A 16596-nucleotide genomic window follows, 5' to 3' on the forward strand; every position below is an offset into this window, starting at 1 on the left:
TCACCAGTTTAAATCTTTATTGAAAAGCGTAGGAGTTGTCTCAGAATGGGAGCCACGCAAACAGTAGAGATGTTAGGCAATGATGTGCTGCTAATGGAGGTGCCGATCGGATCGGCCCATCGTATCATGCATACCAAGTACGGTACTTATGCAATAAGGTATTATGATTTATGGTTTAATATGACGAGGAAGAGTGTTAGACCGTTTCCCAGAATTGGTAGTTTTGATAAAAATGTGTTAGACAATGTCCGGGATCACATCAGTTTGATGCGCTCCCAAGAGAAAAAGGTTAAATATTTTGAATGTTTAAAACTGTGGCAGCATGAAGGGGATGCGTGGCTTAAAAATGTGCAAACGACGCAAACTAGCGTCGTGAGTACATTGCCAGAAAATACATCCGCGATGCTAAATTACAATACGGGCGAGCCGCGAAATGGCGCGCACGTGCGGCAAGGTAGTGTCGTGGAGAGTATTGCCAGCAGTTCACGCTCACCTCCCCCACCTTAGGTGCAAGTACAGTTACCAAAAATACCCATAAAAATGTAACAAGCAACTTGTACCCTCTCTTAAGCAACTATAAAGAAAATGTTCATGATGCGGATGATGAGCCTATTGTAATGTCTGCCATTTCCCATGCTGTGCAGATGATAGATGCCGCATCACCACAATCAAGAGTGGTGCCGCCATCTCCATCGGTAACAGTAAGGGAAGTGTTAATGCCCTCTGCACCCGTAGAGGAAGTTGTTCATACCAAACGCAGCAGCAGCAGACTAAACCCCCAGCCAGGTAATCAGGTCAAAGGTAGCAGCGCTACCAGTCTGCATCCCATTCGGACAATAACTGTTCCAAATGGAAATGCAGATGCAAAAGGTATAGTGCCCACAAGGGAAGTAGTAATGCATTGTCCTTGGACAAGAGCAGAACTAAATTCCATCATAAATGATTTCCCCGATCCCAAAAAGGAATTAGCCAAATGTCAAAGATGTTTGAGAAATTTGGGTAGTTCACATGAACCCACTAATAAAGATTGGCATGTGGTGTTAAGGGCCTGTCTGCCACGCAATACCAACGTGACAAAATTTATCACAGATTGTGTATTGGATGGTGACGTTCCCTTAACAGACCAAGTAAACCAAGGTAACAGTTCCCACATTGTAACTCAATTGGGTATATATTTTCCAGTAGTAGTTAACTGGAACAAAATTTTCACCATTAAGCAGAAAGAGCGTGAAACTGCAGAAGATTACTGTGATCGGGCTCTGCAGGCTATCACCCAGTACACTGGGATAGAAGATATTAAAGATAGCACTCACCACAGGGGAATGATAGTTACGGTACTTGTGGACTGTCTGAAAGAGAGTTTAAAAACTCGGGTTCAGACCTCACAGCCTGGCTGGCGGGGACTCACAATAGATACCCTCATAGAAACCGCCATTGAACATGATAAAAACATCTCCAAAAAGAGAGAAGCCCAGAGCGAAAAACTAATGGCTGTCAGTATACAAGCTCTGGAGGGAATGACGGTAACATCACAGCCAACAGACACACTTGCACTTGCACACACACTCACGTCTGAACAAATATGTGCTCTCACTAACCCCACTCAACAACAAACACAACTCCATCCCACTAACCCGATGCAACCACAGGTCCCAGGCTATCCACCAACTTCTTATCCCCCACAATACCCTTACCCTCCCTATCCTTACCCACATCCACCACCTTTACTCTCTGCGCAAACCTCACAACACCACATATCTTCACTCGATACACGAACATGTTTTAACTGTAAACAAACAGGACACTTAAGTAGAAACTGTACAGTAAAAAGAGTATGGATCCCACATCAGGGAAGACCTGGATATCCCCATAAGGGATATGCACAGAGGCCAGCAAATGTTCAGCAGGCACCAGCTCCAATTGTAGCCGTAAATGCTTTATTGGAGAATGGTAGCCAACGCTAGGGGTCAGGTCATACCTGTAGTCTATAGATAGTCAGGTTAACGGGAAGTACTAGGGAAGAACCGGTCATCATGGTTGATGTAGCTGGTACTGAATATCCTTTTCTTGTAGACACAGGGGCGACCAGGTCGGTGATAAAATCTCCCGTTAATTTGCAGGTGACCAACGAGACAGTACCAACAATGGGTGTAACAGGTAAAGTGGAACATTATCCTTTAACAAAGTCCACAGAGGTTACTATTGGGCCGTTGCATACCAGGCATTCTTTTCTCCTGGCTGCTGCGGCTCCTACTAACCTACTGGGCAGAGACTTGTTATGTAAGATGGGATGTGTTATATATTGCACCCCTGATGGTGTATTTTTAGATATCCCAGAGAGAATGGTATACGAGGTGCGGGATATGTTAGACACTCCTCAAAGGATAATGTATCACTCTACAGTTTTAAATGAAACTCCATCACAGGTAGATGAAATGTTGTCCCTAATTCCAGATTCCCTTTGGACTAAAGATGGACAGGACACTGGATTAATGGCAAACATAAGCCCAGTAATGGTAAATTTAAAAAGCGGAAGGCAAGCTCCAAAAATTCCACAGTACCCACTAAAACAGGAGGTAGAATTAGGGGTTTTTCCAATAATTGAGCGATTATTGCAACAGGGAATTTTAGTTCGTACAGCTAGTGTAGCCAACAGTCCCTTCTTTCCGATGAAGAAGAGTGGTGGGAGGGGTTATAGGCTGGTGCAAGACCTTAGAGGTGTTAATAAGGTAGTAGAGAGCCAATTCCCTGTAGTGCCAGCTGTCATTTTGATACAGATCCCACCAAATGCAACCCATTTCACTGTCATTGACCTCTGTTCTGCTTTCTTCTCTGTGCCTCTCCATCCTGACTGTCAGTATCTATTTGCATTTACATACAGAGGTTTACAATACACATGGACACGATTACCCCAAGGTTTCATAGACAGCCCCAGTATTTTCTCCCAGGCATTGCATGACTGTTTACAATCTTTTCAACCTGCCAATGGATCTGTTCTAATTCAATATGTGGACGATTCATTGCTATGTTCTGACTCGTTTATGTCATGTTTGAATGATACTAAACTTTTGTTGCTTCATCTCTCGCATACAGGACACAAGGTGGCTAAGGACAAACTACAGCAGTGCCAATCCAGAGTAAAATATTTGGGACACTGCCTAACCCAGGGGTTATGACACCTTACAACAGATAGAATCCAGGCCATACAAAATATGACACTGCCGCAGAATCAACAGCAAATTTCTACCTTCTTGGGAATGTGTGGATACTGTAGAATGTGGATACCAGGTTTTTCTATTTTGGCCTTACCTTTACAGGAATTAGTCTCTTCCTCAAAGCCCGATCGTGTCATACACACAGAGGAATCAGAACAGGCTTTCCTTAATCTTAAGGACAGTCTGACAAGAGCTCCTGCATTGGGAATACCTGATTATGAAAAACCTTTTGATTTGTATTGTACGGAAGCCGATGGTTGTGCTGCAGGTGTCCTTACACAAAAACATGGTGATGCCAGTAGGCCCGTAGCATACTATAGTGCCCAATTGGACACGGTAGCAAGATCACTCCCCACCTGTTTGAGAAGTGTAGCAGCTACCGCTCTATTGGTGAGTAAAAGTGAGGACGTAGTATTGGGTCATGATATGATTGTCTACACTCCCCATGCTGTATCTGCTCTGTTGAACTCAGCTCAAACCAGACACGTCTCCTTGGTTAGGTTCATCAAATGGGAACTAGCTCTAATCGCTCCTGCAAATATTACTGTTAAACATTGCAGTATGCTGAATCCAGCAACATACCTACCATATGTACAACATGATGTACAAAGGGTGGAAGGAGAGGAGTTGCTGACGGGAGGTGAGTTCGGCAGACATAATGATACGCACGATTGTATGACATATCTGAATCAGACCTTTACTGCTAGACCTGACATACATGACACACCTTTAGAGAATGTGGATGTAACTTTTTATACGGATGGGAGTTGTCATAGACAAACAGACACAGGTGAATTATGTACAGGTTATGCTGTTGTAAATGACACAGACATCATAGAAGCTAAACCTCTCGGTCCTCCTCACTCAGCCCAGGTGGCAGAGTTAGTAGCACTGACTAGAGCATGTGAACTGGCAGCAGGCAAATCTGCTAACATTTACACTGACTCGAGGTACGCGTTCGGGGTGGTGCACGATTTTGGGGCTCTATGGCGTCTGAGAAATTTTATGACAGCAGCAGACACACCAGTTGCACATTCCCGACACATAAAACATCTTTTAGAAGCAGTCCAACTGCCCAAAACAGTGGCAATAATTAAATGCAAAGCCCACACATGTGAGGATGACCCGGTGTCACTGGGCAACAACAGAGCTGATGAAGCTGCAAAATGGGCAGCAGGGTTAAAAATGTTTTCTCCAACTGAAACAATTATGTCATTTCAAAGTATTGATATGCTGAAATTAATTGAGATGCAAAATTTGTGTTCAATTCAGGAAAAATCCATTTGGAAGTCCAAGGGATGTGGGCAAGAGTCCTCTGGTAAGCCAGTAGCCCCCAAGGCATATTACCCCAGCCTGGCTGAGGCAGCACACGGTCTGACTCATCTGGGTAAACAGGGTATGTGCAAGTTGGTGAGGGCATACTGGTGCGCACCAGGTTTTTCTTCACAAGCAGAAATAGCAATGTCCTGTCTGACCTGCTTGAGAAAGAACATAGGGAAAGCGACCCCTTCCCGAACCGTCCCACATTCCACCGACTGATGGACCTTTCCAGGTGATACAAATTGATTTGATCCAATTACCACCCTGCAGGAACCTTAAGTATGTATTAGTGTGCACAGACGTATTTTCTAACTGGGTTGAGGCCTACCCAGCGGCCACTGATACTGCTGCGTTCACTGCCAAGAAAATAGTTCAGGAATTTGTATGCAGGTACAGTATCCCTAAAATCATCGAGAGTGATAGGGGCACCCATTTCACAGGTGATGTTTTTCAAAATATGTGTAAGCTGATGGGTATTAATAGCCGACTTCATACCCCCTACCGACCGCAAGCCAGTGCCAAGGTAGAGAGGATAAACGGGACTATTAAAAATAAGCTAAGTAAAATCATGGCAGAGACTGGACTAGGATGGTCAGAAGCGTTACCTTTGGTCCTACATGGCATAAGGACCACTCCCAGACCTCCTCTGAATCTGTCCCCATTTGAAATATTGTTCGGTAGACAACCTCATTTGATTATAAGCCCACAGGAAGACCTGAAAGGTAACTGTAAAGTATCTTATATCAATGAGTAAGCAGTTAAAGCAACAGCAGCAGAAACTGAAATTGTTGTCTAATGATATGCCTGAAACGAACTGTCATTATGTTGAACCAGGAGAATATGTAATGATCAGAAATTTCTTGCGTTCAGGTTGTTTGACTGATCGGTGGGAAGGTCCGTACCAGGTGCTGCTGACAAGTACTACATCTTTGAAGGTGGCCGAGAGAGATACCTGGGTCCATTCCACTCACTGCAAAAAGGTCAATCAACCGATGGAGAAACAAGTCGGAGACAAAGCTGATAGCGTGGACCTGTCGATCGCGAGCTTGTTCCGGGAGGATTGAACAGGTTGTAGTGAGATACCTGAACTGAGAGAAATTTGCAGGTCTTATTGTGACAATGGACGGGCCTGCTGTGTTCATTTTCATATTCTCTTTTAGAGTGTTCACCATCCTGGTCAGTCCGGGGATATCCAGTGTCTGTGATGGGGGACCGATTGAGGAAATGGGAGCTGATGGCAGTGCCGATTGAGTGGAGTCAGGAGGAGTGCAATGTCAATCAGGGGAGTGTCTGACCAATCTGAGTACTGTTATTGTTAAGAGAGCTGTCATACCGGATACTCGGGGAAGGTGTGGAGGTTTATCGTCTGAAGATTCCTGTATTTGTGAGCTTTGTGGGTCCCTAGTTGATGAGAACTGTATCCAATGGTGCCAACCTAAATATAATCCGTACTGGGGTGGGTATCCTCTAGAGGATCATCATAGCATGGTAGGCAAAGTGTTAATCAAACTGATTTAACATGTGCCACAGGGACAGCATAACGTAGGGTTGGTGCCATTTCCGCTGAATATCACGGAAATTTTAGAATTGCAAAAAGGGAAAACATTGGATGGAAAATTTCTCTCATCCAAACCACCTCATTTCAAACTCTATCAATTCCAAGTAGATAGATCACTGTTGTGTTTAAACATAAACAACCCCAATAAACTCGGGAGTTAGGAAGTGACGGGGAATAATCAGATGATGACCTTCTCACAAAGAGCTGATAATGAGTCCATAAACCATGATCTGCTGCGCTCCATCAAGTCTGGTGGGAAACATTTTAGGTATTGGTATACATTGAGTTCCACCAAAGAAATTATTGGTAAGGTGCCAAATGGTTATTGTGCTAAAATAATACAGCCGGAAACTTGCATGTACCAGATGGAAGAACCAGAAATAGGATTGTTTGCAAGGGAAATGTGTTTAATGATAATGATGCATACCATTCCTTATGTTCTCCCTGATAATGTATATTTCATCTGTGGAAGGAAAGCATATAAATGGCTCTCCCCGAGTTCCGAAGGTTTGCGTTACCTGGGAAGAGTAGTCCTAGAAGTTATGACCCTCACACATGTTGAAATGCTGGGTATACATAAAAACACACCGTCACCATATCTTCGCACACAATATGAACACAGAGGCAATATATATATGGTGCCTGTGATATACATAAAGCCACTCAGTTAATCAGTGAGACAACTGGCTTTCAAGTTCTAGTCGCATTGCATCCCACCAGGATCGCTCGGGGCACATTAAATTTTACATATATCCAGGAACTTGCTAAATTGATAGATAATATCACCGAGATGTACGATGACACATTCAGGTATACAGGGAGAGAATTGCAAGCATACAAGAAAGAACTGGTGCAACACAGGCTAGTGCTGAATTATTTAACTGCTGTTACTGGAGGGTATTGCGTAACATTGGCCACCCAATTTGGAGTAAAATGTTGCACCTATGTCACCAATGATACCAGCGACCCTAAGGAGGTGATAGACCGGAAGATGAATGAAATTCTGCAGCTAAAGTGGGAATTTCGCAAGAACCATAACGCTTCAGTGGCTGAAGTAGGGGAGAAGATAGAAGGATGGGTTTCATGGCTGAACCCAGTGAAATGGTTCTCAGGTCTAGGGGAATGGGTCCAGGAAGTAATCGCCAGCATAGGCAAATTCTTAATCCTTATACTGATTGTCATCATAATAATTGGCATATGCATTCGGTGTATTCCTATTGTGTGGAAAATGTAAAAACAGAGTGAAACAAAAGAATGAAACTATGATGGTGGTCAGTAATGACAATATGTATACCGAGGTAAATATAGAACTGCATTACAACCCTGAACTAGGAAATACTATCGTTTGATGGATTATATTTAGACATGCATAGAATGTATTATTGAAATGTTTATAGAACACCTCAGATAATGTAAAGTCTCAATTCCCCATCAAGACTGCAGTTATAAGACTGGTGCATTCCCACACCTTGCACATGATCTTCCAAGATCCGCGGTGTGCGTATAATAGTAGTTTTATGTCCCCACCCAGAGATACATTATTGATGGATTAAGAACCATCTTGTGCTATCCCATAATAACAATAAATAATATGTAAATGTAAGCCTAAATTAAATTCTAACAGCAGATTGTGATAGCATGTTGTTTGCTATCAAAGGGTGGACTGTCAAAGCTGAATAATTGGCTGGGACAAGTTCAGTTTAAAATTTAATCGCGGCGACGCCATCTTGCAACTGTCCGCAAGATGCCATCTTGAAAATGAGATCGCAAGACGCCATTTTGCGAATGGCCGCCTAAGCGCCATTTTAGATAAACTCACATTTTAGTACATGTGACGATAATACTATTAGCACCATGCGATTGCATCTTTCACCATTTCCCATACGCACATTAATACACACAATTGCGCTGTTAACTAGTCGCATATTAGCGAATGCATAGGACTTTGTATGAAACCGCTGTTTTATTAACTTTATGCGCACCAATTTGCCCCAAGTTAACTAGCGTCCTTATATCAAACCCTGAATACCCACACATTACATATTCACACATAAGGTTCAATAAGCTTTAAAGTGTATGATTTAAGTTGGTTCAGTTAGTTTAAATGTTGAGAAATAAAGATATTTGATAACGAAGGTATTATACATGCTAAACAAGTCGTGTTTGGTTTTGTACTGATGCGTATTCTTTTTACAGTATTCCGGTGTTATCGGTGGGGAGGTCGCATCATGCAAACTCGAGTTATGGATCACAGAGCCTACAAGCAACAAAATGTATATTTCATGAACAACTGTTAGAATGTCGCAGAGGGCGGGAAGGGAAAGATCCCCAGCTGTTAGAGGCAGGGAGAGTCTATTTGAACCAGCCTGTTAAATGCGCTGTAACAGATGCTTCTCCCCTGGGAACCAATGACATCAGCAACAAACTTCCCTATTGTCCTGTTTATTCTGGGGGGTATAAATATGTGTGCTCAAACGCTGGTTCTTAGTCTTTGTGCTGAATGTTGTATGACTAGGGGTCTCTTGCTGATGCCTATCTCCGGGTCCGGAAGCGCTGCGTATGTATACTGTACTTGGGTCTGTATAATTTCCTTTTGCGCCTAAATTGTGTCTGGATCAATTGCGTGTAACTGTCTGAACTTTTACCTGAATAACACTTGTGCTTTGGAACCACAGATTCCACGTCTAAGTCTTTATTTATGGTATGACTGCCTACGCAAATTAGCGTCATCCATAGAGGTTTATGGGAAGGGTTTTAGAAGGTATAGGCAGGGGTATATTGAGGTTCTAATCCAGTATCGTTAGGGCATTGTGTAAAAGGGTCACTACTGTGGGCATTGTGTAAAAGGGGCACTACTGTGGGCATTGTGTAAAAGGGGCACTGCTGTGTGTCGTAACATAAATAAGAGACACTACTTTATGGTGTAATGTGAGTCAGGGCCTATGTGTGGTGTAATGTGAATAAGATTGTGCACTGTGACTCCTTGGGCCGTAGCCCACTATGTAACAAGTACTGTGATTCCACACTGGGTGGGTGCACTACTTTTCATTTCTGCCACTGCTGTGTGGCAATGTTTCATAGATGTGCTTTAAATTGTGGTGTCTGTGCCGCTGCGCCGCTGCGTCGCTACTTTGTCGCTTAGTAACCAGTCAGCTCACTGCAACCTTTGGCCAATAATGTAGAAAACAATATTATAAGCTGTGAGGTGGTCTAAATTGACTATAAAGGACTGGAAATTAATGTTATTGAGGTTAATGATACTCTAAGAAGAAAAAAAGGACCAATTTATGTGATTTTAGCTTTTTTGTAAATTTTTGTAAAAGAAATCCAAATCCAAAGCCAGTCACCACAGTTTGGCAAATCCAAATCCAAAGCCGGACGATGAATTAGAACCAAATCCGGCAAAATTGGTCCGGCGCACATCCCTATTTTCCAGTCGTTTTTACAGCGCCGGACCCCTGCACCGACGTGGGACTCCAGAGAGGTAAGTAATATTATGGGTGCAGGGTGTGCGGGGCACACAGGCCCCTGGGTCCAGGGGGGGCCCGTGTGCCCCGCACACCCTGCACCCATTATAGATACGCCCCTGTGGCCTAGGTTTTATTTTCTCATTATGCGCCCTTTTTCTTTGTCCACCTTCTCTGAATAGCCTGGTTCAAACCATCTATGGTATTTCAGCAATGGTTTCCTGCAATCAATAGAAAGTACCAATGGGGCCAACGATAAGTACCAATGGTGCCAACAATCGTGAACCATTCAATATCCATCCCTACTTTTCTGTATGCTGGGGGAAATTATCAGTAATTGTTATTTTATATAGAACTTTTTTGTAAAATGTATGTTGGATGCAGTTATCATGGCATCTGTATTTTATTCTGGTAATATACTGTATATGTTCTTATAAAATAGTGGTTGCTCAGATTAATTTATTAGCCTTCCACAGGTGCATGAAAGAGAGGGGGTTTTAATCTAGACTAGAAAAAAAAATTGTCCCCCGACACACTGGTATAGACCAGCAATAAGATTTGAATACTACATGATAATAGAAATCCAGAGATCATCATTGCATATATTTGCAAAGATATGTCTAAGCATGTTCTTATAGTGTATCATTTTGGGAGATACTGAAGGTGAGTATTGAAATATGTACAGTCATAATGTTATATGTGGCCTAGCTGGAAAATGTTCTTGGGAATTATATTACAAACAGCTGTTACTGTAGGAAATGGAATCAAACTTAGGAGATGCCAATAAGAAAAAAACCACATCAATCATGGCAGTGAATCAATATTAATACAGCACGTCTGCAAATCTACATCTCTGATGCGCCCACCTCCTACCATGCTATGTCGCACACTGGTAAATGTAAAGTCTATTACATTATTGCATGTTTGTAAGTGATCCTTCTAATTAGAATCTTCATATTCGTTTGAAAATTTTTCCAGCAAACAGATATGTGAAGCCCTGGCTATAGGGAAATCCCTGAGTAGATTGGGTGACTGGCCAATGCCCACAGTCCTGGTGTAATTTTAGGACTTGAATAGATAATAAACCAGACCAGTTTGTGCACATGATCTGGTTGCCTGAGCTTATTGGGGATAGCCCTGGCACCATACCCCATGGTATTAATGTATTATTGCTTACAGAGGGGATTAACCACTTGCATGGCGTGGTCAAATCATTTACGTCCACACCAGGCAATGCATTGGCTGATATGGTCGCAAATGATGGACCTGTCAGTAACGTACAGTGGATGGCTACCGAAAGATAATCTTCCAGCCGACACTAGCATCCCTGCACCCTCCTCCAGTGACTGCCATGTTGCTGATCACTGCTGCTCGGTCAGCACGGCAGGATCCCCACCCAGCGGCTGCAGAGAGGAGCAGCCGCCGGTGAAATGCGATATTTGAATACATCACATGGATATCAGAGCAGGAGTCGGGGAAACGGGAAAGCCTGGATAATACCATCTCCAGGTGGCGTCAGAGATGGATTTAGACAGAGCCGGCCCTAGGCATAGGCAGAATAAGCAAATGCCTAGGGCAGCATCTGAGTAGGGGGGGCACCACTGACGCTGGATATACTTATCAATTTCGGGTGGACTGACTTTTATTTAATGTGGGCAGCGGCGATGGATCCGATCCATGGTGCAGAGTAATCAGGTTCTTAATCTCTCTCCCCCCTGCAGCTTCTGATCAGATCATTCTGACAGAAGCTGGAAGTGGGAGCCGGAGAGATTGTGACCCTGAGCTCCGTGCAACGCTCTGCTTGCTGTACGTCAGGGAGTGAGTTAGAGGCTAGAGCAACGTCAGGGTCATGTGTCATCACGTCTGAACGTCTGATCTCCCAGTCAGCCTGCGCGCTGCAGCTTCGAAGAGCACAGAGGCCGAGGGGGCAGAAGAAGGAGTGAGAGAAAAACGGAGAAATGCATGAGCGGGAAGACAGAGAAGTAAAGGAAAGAGGTACAGTACGTTTTTTATAAGCTGTCGATTGCCCGAATAGTTTTTTTACTTGCTCTATGGGTCAGCTACAAAGTGTCTGATTTGTATAAATTCTAGTGTGACTGATGGGGTTTTGCAGAGTCCAGGGTCACCCCATCATTTCCTGCTCATTCTGTAGTGTTCCCTGTATATTCATCTCAGCAGCTGATTATATATATATATATATATAAATATAAATATAATCACTGTATATATTTATATATATGTATATCTCACTGTGTAAATATATTCAGGAGTTCTCATAAAACTTTTCCTTTGTTGTGGTGCCTCCAATCAGTAGCAGATTGACGGTATATGCTGTAATCTATACCAAATGCCCTATGAATTGTTCAATAAAAGTCCACATTAAGAAATTTTAAATCATTTTTCACTCCATCTTAAATATGAATATTCTCCAGTTTCAGTTGCAACTCACTAACTCAATTGGAGTTTAGAGACATATGTCCATCAGCTTTATTAACTTTGCAGTGACCAGTATATGATATCTAATTATAATATTAAGCACCCCGTGTGCTTCAATCATTTAAGAGTATATACAGTATCTGTAAATTGTTTGTTGGTATGGATTTGTTTTTGTTGTGTATACTTCTCAGAGCCGTAACTTGGGCTCTGAGCACCCTTTTGCGCGTGACATCATGACGTCAGGCATTAAGGGGCGGGACCACCGGCATTTGAAGCTGGAGCAGGCAGCTGTAACTATGGCAGGATGCCTGCCTATAGTGTCCGCGGGACGCTACAGACAGCACTGCTGTGGCCAGAAGCATACGCCGTGGGATGGCCCTGCGCTCTGTGCGGCCGCACACCTCTAGTTACAGGCCTGATATATCTGTCATTTGTGACCTATTAAATATTATTGTCTAATCCCTAACCAGAGGTTTCTGTTGATTGTGCTTTCTTTATATGGTCTACCATCACATAGACCTAGGTATCTGTTCATTGGGACATAGGCCACCCTCGGTGTCATTGGAGAATACTCAAATCAAGAAGGAGTCAATCAAGATTTTCCATTTATTAATTAGGACTTTTATTGAACAATTCATGGGGCATTTGGTATAAAGTACACTGATTAGATGTATACCATAGTAATATTTTATTGTATTAAGCCACTAAACCAGTGGCAAGCACAGTATTTTGAAAGGGGGGTTTGCAAATACTTGGTTACGATGGGATACAGGTAATTCTCATTTCCTCTGTCCTGTGTTTTACACCATCCCAATGCAACCCCCCCTTGTGCGCCACCAGTACCCATACATACATATATTTACATCACTGATCTGTATGTTTACAAATGCAGATATTTATTTGTTTGTTTGTATATATATATATATATATACCCACTGACGAAGTCGGAAAGACGAAATGCATTTGGGCGTGGTTGCTGGTGACGTCACGACGCTGTGGCGCTGCCTGATGGGAAGTGGAGTCCTATGAACTTGATCTGGAGCTGGGACCTTGTGCTACACCGCTAACTATAAGCGGCGGTAGTGACTGCACCTTGCCGCTGTATACGAGAGCCCACTGCTGATGGTGATCATGATTACTGGATTACCCTAATTTTATGTGTAAGTCTTTTATGCACTTTGATTAAATATTAACTATATTTTAGTCACTGTGGTGCACATCCGTTTCTTGCTTCTTTGACCAGAAATTTGTCCATATACTCCTGAGGAGGATCTATCAAACGGCTGCTGCAAACTGTGACACTTATGTGAAAACGAGAGGACACACTTCCATGTTATCATTGGACTAACTCCATTGCGCACGGTGATATACTTTTTATTTATATATATATGGACAATGTGCGTGTGTGTGTGTGCAAAAGTCAATCACCAATGTGTTATTTTTGGTGTCCACGTATAAACTCTAAACTTGGTGGTGAGATTATCTGCTGGGGGCACCATCCAAAATCTTGCCTAGGGCACCAAAATTGGTTAGGGCCGGCTCTGGATTTAGACCTCACGGGGCCCTAGCAAAGATACCGGTTTGGAGCCCTGGTCCCTCAAACAATACTACATGTACATATTACTATATATATATATATATATATATATATATATAGTAACACCTACAGTAATAACTATGCATATATTATGGTATGAGTTATATATATATATATATATATATATATATATACTCCTTTCTTAAATATGGCCCATTATATGAGAAAAACTCTATCCCAACCTGGACTCTTTCACACAGTCTCCATTCGTACCTCCCTCTCGTGTGCTGGGGCTGGGCTGACGCAGAGCTTTGGCTGGTGCCGATAGACTGCAGTGCAGAGGTACTGAGGCAATTCGGGTAGCATGGGGCAGGGCTGCGTGATGTCAAGTGGTGCTCTGCTGGGAGATATTTGGCATAGGCTCAGTAACAGAGTCTAGCCGCCCAACACGTATTAGCGTTATTACTGCCCTAAGCACTGTGGAGCCTCTGTGATGAGAGAAGTCTGCCGTAGTCAGGGCTGGGGGCCGCGGGCCCCTGGGTCCCGCCGGACCCTAGGCGGACGCCTAGGTTGCCTTGCGGTAAATCCGGCCCTGGGTGGCATTATCATCACAGGCCATCCCCCGGTATTTTTTCACAATTTCTTTTTTTTTAAATCTGAGTAGATCTCATTTCCCATTACAAGTATGGGAAATGCGATGTGCTTACTAAAAACAAGTGATTTGAAAGGGTTAGAGTAGTTTTTCATGAAAGCTCCAAAAGCACTTTAATATAGTTATGTGATACTAAAATAATGTGAGAAGGGTGTGAAAGCTAATATTGATAAATAAGCCTCTAAGTGTTTAAAAAATATATATATTTATTTTTTATATATAAAATCATGTTGGATAATTATTAAATAGATGTTCTTGACATAATTCAGTCATAAAAAGGTTTTGGGTATTTTTTTATTTTTACCATTGAAGTGGTTAAACAACTTCCTTGACTGGCTCAGTTTTCTGTCTAGGGCGGGCAACATGGCTGACAGACAGTATGCACAGTCTCCATCTTGATAGTCCAGCTGGCTCCGATTGTGTTCCTCCATTCACTTTCCCATACCCTAAATTCCTCCCCTTTCAATGTCCTGTTTGTTACTGTTTTCTCTCCTGATGAATTAGACCCTCCTCCAACTCTTTCCCTTTGTGTTGTCAGCATCACTACAGTCCTCAGCGCATGTGTCCGTACAGGCGGACAGACAGTGGGGGGGAAAAATAGGAACTCGACGTGGAAATCCGAACTAATCTGAACCCGCTCATCATCTCTAATAAATATATGAAATATATGATATTTTGGATATAAATTTCAATGGACAAATTGCTTTATTTAAGCAAATAAAGCATTTGTTCCTCTGTTGCCCCCAGCTCTTGTCATCCTGCGGTGGTCACGGTGATAATAATACAGTTACCACTGCAATTCCACTTAAATAGGCTTTGCCATGTTTAACATCGAGCTCTGTAGTTGAGGTAGCTGGCACATATGCTGCATTGATAAGTATTTGCTTATTGTTTGTATAAACAGAACAAAATGTTTATGAAAAATCATAGTAAATGAAGACCGGGGGTCTTTATCTGTTTCAGATCCGTTAATGAACAGTTAATGGAGATTTGAGACCTGAAGGTGTGTATAAAAGAGGGCTCCAGATAATCTATTTATTGTAATATGTATTGTCTACTTATCAAACATTAAGGTTGTCTGACGTGGGCTGAAAGTGGAGCATAGTTAGGAGTCGACTTTAATTTAATTACTTTTGTGTTTATTTCAGGTTTTAAAGATTTGCTGCTGGAGGTTGTAATCTTTGGGAAGTCCCTCGTTTTTACTAATACTCTCATTGTGTATGCTGAATTCAATTCTCACTATCTTTTTTAATTCTCTTTTATTTTGATGCTTATTGAAAAAAAGTATTAAAATGCAAAAACTAACCAAGGTTTGTTAACATATCTAAACGTCTTTGTCCCAAATTACTGCTCAGTTTAGCTCCATTTATGACATTAATCATTAGAGCGAGGGGATATGAGACTGCTTTCGTTACGAGCTAGTTTTGCGCATCAGCGCAGCTTGTTATTACATTGCTCGGAATGCAGCTAAAAATTGCGCCATTCCACTGAGGTGTAATATATAGGAGCAAAGTGTGTCCCACTAAATTTATAGGGTCAGACCCAAAGACAGCCAGCTCCATTCTGGTGCAAAAATAACGTCAATTTGTGGAGTAAAAATGACTGTGGATCCCTAAAATAAGGAACTTCACTAAAAATGGGTCTTTGCACCCCTTTATCCCATTTAAATATCATTGAAATCTTCCTTTTACACGGGGCGCTTTGTAAACTTAAGTGCTTTGAGGAAGTCTTTGCAACTGGAGGCTCTTGGTGGGATAAAAGCTGAGTTGCCGTGCAGAAGCGAACTGCACCATATCAGTTACACTATTTTAAAATGTATCATATCTGCCACCTCCTTGATAGTGTAACAGTACCTTCAGGGACACATCTATATTGGGTGCAGGGTGTGTGGTTCACATGAGTCATGAGAGGCCCACACCACTCACCCTGTACCCATACTTGCCTACTACTTTTGTCTCTTCTCCGGGAGAAGCCCGGAGAGGAGATGCAGCTGGCCACTTAGGGGGTGGGGCCGGGCTCTCACGTCATTAAGCCTCATTCTTTTCATTTTGGACCCGCACCCTCCATATGGGCTGTGATTCCCAATATTATCTCTTCTTCCTGCCCACTACACTAGAAAGTTGTCGGGATGGGGGGAAATCCACCCACTCTACTTGGGGTGTGTGGAACAACTCGAAGAATTGTGTCTCCCAGATCTACTTCCGGGAGAGTAGATCTATGATCTGTGCAGGATTTGTTTGCTGTAGATGTTAATAAATGGTTCAATATAGAAAAAATGCATCCCCCCCTTAGACCCATAATTAGCTGCTGGCCTCTGTGACTAAATTGGTATTGGAAAATAAGGGGAAAAAATGGTGTGGAGACAATCTGATTGGTTAGAGCATGGGAACTGCCGTGCTCTGACCAATCAG

The 16596-nt window shown here is 42.6% G+C and overlaps 1 long non-coding RNA gene across 1 annotated transcript; it reads left to right on the forward strand.

The window, feature by feature from the left end:
* The first annotated feature begins 11475 nt into the window (after positions 1 to 11475).
* Positions 11476 to 15418, forward strand: LOC148525563 (uncharacterized). The gene is made up of 4 exons (XR_015878271.1): positions 11476 to 11555; positions 13240 to 13358; positions 15149 to 15188; positions 15334 to 15418. It is a non-coding gene; the product is annotated as an uncharacterized LOC148525563 (long non-coding RNA).
* The last annotated feature ends 1178 nt before the right edge of the window (positions 15419 to 16596 follow it).

Source organism: Taudactylus pleione, unplaced genomic scaffold, assembly GCF_031769625.1.
Source record: "Taudactylus pleione unplaced genomic scaffold, aTauple2 ptg000105l, whole genome shotgun sequence".
In the NCBI taxonomy this organism is placed as follows: Eukaryota; Metazoa; Chordata; class Amphibia; order Anura; family Myobatrachidae; genus Taudactylus; species Taudactylus pleione.